Genomic DNA, 6,454 nt, shown 5'->3' with positions numbered 1-6,454 from the left:
GCGTACGTATTGGTATGTACGGCAGGACCAACTCGGAAAGATAGGTAGGAGCAAGCCCATGTAACGCTTTATAGGTTAACAGTAAAACCTTGAAATCAGCCCTTGCCTTAACAGGAAGCCAGTGTAGGGAAGCTAGCACTGGAGTAATATGATCAAATTTCTTGGTTCTAGTCAGGATTCTAGCAGCCGTATTTAGCACTAACTGAAGTTTATTTAGTGCTTTATCCGGGTAGCCGGAAAGTAGAGCATTGCAGTAGTCTAACCTAGAAGTAACAAATGCATGGATTAATTTTTCTGCATCATTTTTGGACAGAAAATTTCTGATTTTTGCAATGTTACGTAGATGGAAAAAAGCTGTCCTTGAAACAGTCTTGATATGTTCGTCAAAAGAGAGATCAGGGTCAAGAGTAACGCCGAGGTCCTTCACAGTTTTATTTGAGACGACTTTACAACCATCAAGATGAATTGTCAGATTTAACAGAAGATCTCTTTGTTTCTTGGGACCTAGAACAAGCATCTCTGTTTTGTCCGAGTTTAAAAGTAGAAAGTTTTCAGCCATCCACTTCCTTATGTCTGAAACACAGGCTTCTAGCGAGGGCAATTTTGGGGCTTCACCATGTTTCATTGAAATGTACAGCTGTGTGTCATCCGCATAGCAGTGAAAGTTAACATTATGTTTTCATTGCTCACATTTCCTTTGATCAACATTTATATTGTTTTTGAGTGCACAAACTGAAAAAAATCAGAAAAGCAAACTTACTTGTATAACCTACTCAGGCTACTCTTTCAGTTATTGGTACATTGACACTGATACTGTACTGGCTTACACACTGACCACACCACCCGCGTCGCGTGTGCGAGCGTTGCAAAAGAAATGTACACATGTTATTTATTCATGCACGTCAACGAGCGTCTGCATAGTCAGGTGCTAATATAGATCTTGGTTCTATTTGTGACGATTGATGCGCTGCAAGTCCTGCCTCTCCCGTCTCCTCATTGGTTTTTAGGAACATATACCCATGTGGGTGATTGAAAGATGAACTGAGCTCCACACTCCAGCCCAGTTGGTGGTGGTAATGCACCTTAAAGTTGGTTGCCAACCGCCATATAACCTTGTGCATTTCAGGTAAAATAACAACCCAATGTTTATATCCCAGGACAAATTAGCTAGCAACAGCAAGCTAGCTAGCTAAATTGCCATAAATGTTTAATGCTTTTCGACCTGTCCCCAAATTAATATAGTTGGTTCAGAGTTCGCTTTGATATTTCAACCTGCGTATCCTGATTTGCGTCTGGTGTGGGTGGACAAAATCAACATGCTTGTGATGGCACACACACGTCCGGTCTAATCAGCATGTTAGGCTACATTTAAAGCTAGAATCCTTAGTTGCTACATCCGTTTATGGTATAAATTAATGATATATACCCATTGATTCTTGAAGAATATAACTTCTAAATGCCTCATGAGTTTAGTTCAACTGTCGTACCCCATGAGAACACAAAATATAAGCTTGTTTTACTCCAATGTTTGTAAACAATGTAAATTTAAGCAAACACTGTATAGCCTCAAAACATGATTAAAACTATGTATGGCCAGTCGCTGCATCCATAGCTCTGTCTATGAAATTGAGAGTGGTTACATTTCTCCAGGCACATCCCTCAGCTTTATACCAAAACCGAGGCAGGGTGACTGCTTTGTCATTGTTTCAAAATAGGATTCTAGATTTAAACTCTGTATAGAAATGCTAATGTAGAGATTGCTTACATTGCAGTTGGAAGCTAACCCTCTCTGTTTACATTCCTTACTCCTTTCACTATCTACATAGAAACTGATGTTCTTTTAACCACGTTATGTTGTCTCAGGTCATTGAACAGACTTGTATCACCATCATTAGCTTTGTTGATCAGCACAAGCTCTGGCCCAAAGGTAAATGTGGTTGAGGTGAATTCAGATGTATCTCAGGGTGTTTAATGGCCCTGAAGTACTGCTCTAACTATCATCGCTTGGCACATTAAATTGAGGTTTAGGATGAAGTTAGGATAGGATAAATTGAGGGTTAGGACCAGCATAGACTAGATTAAATCAGATTGACATCCACATAGCGTTGTTTTGACATTGTTGGAGGTGGAACTGTGTTACAGCTGTCAAATCAACAAGCGGCTCATTGCGTTACCTTATCGTGGACACTACCATTGGATGCACTGAAACCACACCTGATTATAATCTAAAACAATCCCATGCAGCCGCGTTACAAGTTCAAACACTTAAATTAGACTGATACACAAATACCTCCTCCAAATTAACATGAAAACATGCATAACACACTGTAAATGGTTTGACATTATTTCTAACATCTGTAGAGCGGCAGGTAGCCTGGCGGGTAGGAGCGTTGGGCCATTCACCAAAAAGTTGCTTGATCAAAATCCAGAGCTGGCAAGGTACAAATCTGTTGTTCTGCTCCTGAGCAAGGCAGTTAACCCACTGTTCCCCGGGCTCTGAAGACGTGGATGTCGATTAAGGCAGCCCTCCGCACCTCTCACTCTGATTCAGAGGGGTTCTAACAAAATTGTTGTCTTTTCCTAACAGCTTGATGGTCATGACTTTCTTACACGAGGGGAGGTTAACTTGGCCCCAGACAATCGATCTGAGATCAACTTAAATTTCAGTCGAGGGATTTTCTGGGGGCTTTAACCCCTGGCTCCAAGTGATTTTAATTGAAGAAATCTGTTCCCAAATATTCCCAAGCATAATGGAGAGATGTGATTATTATGGATTGCCTCTTATCCGCTTGTTGTCCCCTTATGCCATAGTTTGCACATCTCAATTGTCAGTAGTTTTTTTTTGCCCCACCAAGATTTGCATGCTAAAATTGCCACTGTTCCTGGTGTAGGAACAGTGGCAATTTGGGTCTGTCAGACATGTTGGGTTGGCGGGACTGACGTATCACTCTGTTTATCTCAGCCTGGATCTTCTCTGTAAAGGAGAGTGTATCAATCAATTAAATCAAGACAGATTGATCAATCAACCTAAACCTTTTCTGAGGGGGACAGGTTTGGCATTGACTGAAAATCCAGTAAAGGTTCAGGTAGGCCTCTGCGCTACAGCAAACCAAAGTCGGAGAGGTGCTTGACAACAATGACAAAAATACAACAAAAGCGTACCAAGAAAAACGTCAAAGAAATGACTAATTCATGGCAGATAGGAGCCCTCTGAGGAAGGCGTCATGTTGACGTCAAAATGTCAGTCACCTACCTGTACTCATTCGATGACAATGGAATAAAGCGTAAGAAGAAATCTCTGCCTGTTTTTGAGTGCTTCAACTCCTCTCTGCCATGAATTAGTCATTTTTGGAGAAAAACAATTAGCAAGCTCTTTTCCTGAAAATCCAGAAACATTCTGTACAAAGTGTTTCTTTTATCCAAAGAGGTCACTGTCTCACCCTGTATGTGCTGGTATTTCATGAGGAAGACCAGGGGAGAGCAGGGTGGTGGAGATGATCTTAGTGCCGACCAGGAGCAATTCCAGAAACCATCGTCCTTGGAGTGCTTGTGCTTACAGTGGAGGACCACGGAGGAAGGGGGCAGCCATTACATTCAGAACAAAATGTATAATAGTATTGAATCACCAAGGATGCATGCATCCACTTCAGGACTGTAACTGCTTTCCACCTGTCAAAATGGTCACCCCTCTAGTTTGTGGGAGATGCTCCGTCAGCGCATGGAATGCCTCGTACAGGTACATTATTCAGAGGGAACACGTCATGATCTGTAAGTCATGGTGGTACTACATGTGTAAATAACAGGGTTGGGGTCAGTTCCATTTCAATTCAGGGGATGAATTTGTAAATTATTGAACATCAATTCCTGAATTGAAAATGGCCCATTTATGGTTTAAGGTAAACTTTACTGATTTCATGAAACGGGAGGAAGAGCAGGATGTCTCTGACACGTTGTGTCTGAAACGTTACCAACTGCTCTAAGAAAGCTAGCTCCCTTGGAGGGTTGTAATCATGCTTATAAACTGGGTGGATCAAACCCTGAATGCTGATTGGCTGGTACGGGTATGACAAAACATTACTTTTTACTGTTCTGATTACGTTGGTGACCCATTTATAATAGCAGCAAGGCACCTCTGAGGTTTGTGGTATATGGCCAATATACTATGGCTAAGGACTGTATCCATTGACCATATACCACACCCCCTCGGGCCTTATTGCTTAATTATACAACGGGTGGGTCTAATCCTGAATGCTGATTGATTAAAACCGCATTTCAGCCGGTGTCTATTCCACAAGTTACCACCGGCTAAATCTATGATGTTAAAGTGCTTATTTACTCTGTTCCATCTGTCTCATCAGCCCAGCCAAGCAATTTATAAACTTGATCTCCACCTTAGAAGCATCTAGATATTATCTCACATTTCTTTTAGAGTAACATTTAGTTTCCAACAGCGGAGTTTTGTATAAACCATGCTGTCTGTCTCTCCGACTTTTGCAACATTGTTTAAATATTCAAATTCGAGCAGTCCCATAGTAATGAACGTGTCAGGAGTCGGGATTACACGGACAGACAGCCTTACATTCTGCCAGCCTTACATTCTGGCACAGAGACTCATTCGGGACTTCTCCTTATATGGGGGGCTGGTTTTGTGGCTGTTGGACTTCCTGAGCCAACGCTCACAGCGAGTCAAAATAGGTCCCCACGTGTCGGATATATGCAATACCAACACAGGCTCTCCTCAGGGATGTGTTTTGTCCCCACTCCTGTACATCTTGTACACGAATAGTTGTACTAGTTCCCATACTGACAGACACCTCGTTAAGTTCGCTGATGAAACTGCCTTGATCAGCCTGTTGCATGATGACGAGGAACATCATGGCCCGGTCCTAGTTGACTTTGTAGAGTGGTGTGAGGAATCACACTTGGTCCTCAATACCAACAAGACCAAAGAGATGTGCATAACTTCAGGAAGCGAACAACCCCTACCTCTGCAACATCTATCAGAGGTCAGAATATAGAGATTGTACAGGAATACAAATATCTGGGTGTCCTTTTGGACAATAAACTTCAGTCGAGTAAATGTACAGACCTGATCTACAAAAAGAGCCAACAGAGACTGTACTTTCTCAAAAAGCTGGGCTCTTTTAATGTAGACTGTACTATATTGACTCTGTTTTACAAATCTTTTATTGAGAGTATTTTAAGTTTTTGTATTGTTTGTTGGTTTGGCAATGCCACCCCCTGTACCCGGACTTTGAACAACTCTCCTCTGGGCGCAGGTATAGAGCACCCCTCAGCAGGAAAAACAGAACCAGACAATAATTTGTGCCAGGTGTGATATCCCTCCTAAATAGCTCGGGCTAATGTTCCTATCGACTCCGTAAGGCCAGCAGGCTAGTCTTTAAAAAAATAACGTTTTATTTCTTTCTTTCTTTATTATAATAATATTTTTATTTATTTTTATTGTTATGTAACTTTTGTAAGTTGTATTGTCAATTCTGTTTTGTATTTAAACGCCACTTTAAATGTGTACATGATACTGCAACCAAATTTCCCCATGGGGACAATAAAGTCACTAAGTAAGTAAGACAGGCAACGTTTCTCAGCCAGTCGAAATCATGAATCAGCTGGCATACGTTTTATGGATATATAAAAATAAATAAAAAATGTAAAGGTAAAACTAAACGATATCTATGCTCCTAACTTCGATGACCATATGTTTATTCAGAATGTCTTCCTTCAGGTTGCTCAAGCACCACCAGGATGGCCAGTTTGTTACAAAAGGTGGAGGGTGACCTTTGTAAATGGATGGACTTACCTCTCACTCTACTGGGTAGAATCAATGTAATTAAAATGAATGTCCTGCCCAGATTTCTATATCTGTTTCAATCTCTCCCTATCCCTGTCCCCGCAGCATTCTTTTCCTCTCTCGACAAGATGACCAGACGGTTTATCTGGCACGGCAAAACCCCTAGGGTTGGCCTGGATAAACTGACCCTGGATTACAGTCAAGGAGGCTTAAACCTCCCCAATTTTAGAATGTACTACTGGGCTGCACAGTCTAGGTTTCTGGCTCAGAGGTTTGATAAGGGTCCCTCTCCCTCATGGTTGAACATTGAAAAGCTTGAGGTAAACGATGACACTGGGGCAGAATTGTTTTACAAATGGGACAGAAAATCTATAAAAACCATCACAGACAACCCTTTAATCATACATTCTGTCCTGACATGGTGCAAACTGCAAGAGCTGTTCGGACGAGGGGGATTCCTTTCCCCTAAAACCCCTTTATGGAACAATAGATTGATTCCTATGTTTTTCCAGAATAGTAACTTTAGACCATGGTCTGATAAGGGGATCACTCTTCTGGAACATTGTTACGAGGTGGGAGTTCTTATGTCTTTTGATCAGCTGAAACAGAAATACCACTTGCCTAACAGGGACTTCTTTAGCTACC

Source organism: Salvelinus alpinus, chromosome 6 (genome assembly GCF_045679555.1).
Source record: "Salvelinus alpinus chromosome 6, SLU_Salpinus.1, whole genome shotgun sequence".
Taxonomy (NCBI): Eukaryota; Metazoa; Chordata; class Actinopteri; order Salmoniformes; family Salmonidae; genus Salvelinus; species Salvelinus alpinus.
Note: the sequence above shows the minus strand (reverse complement) of the source record.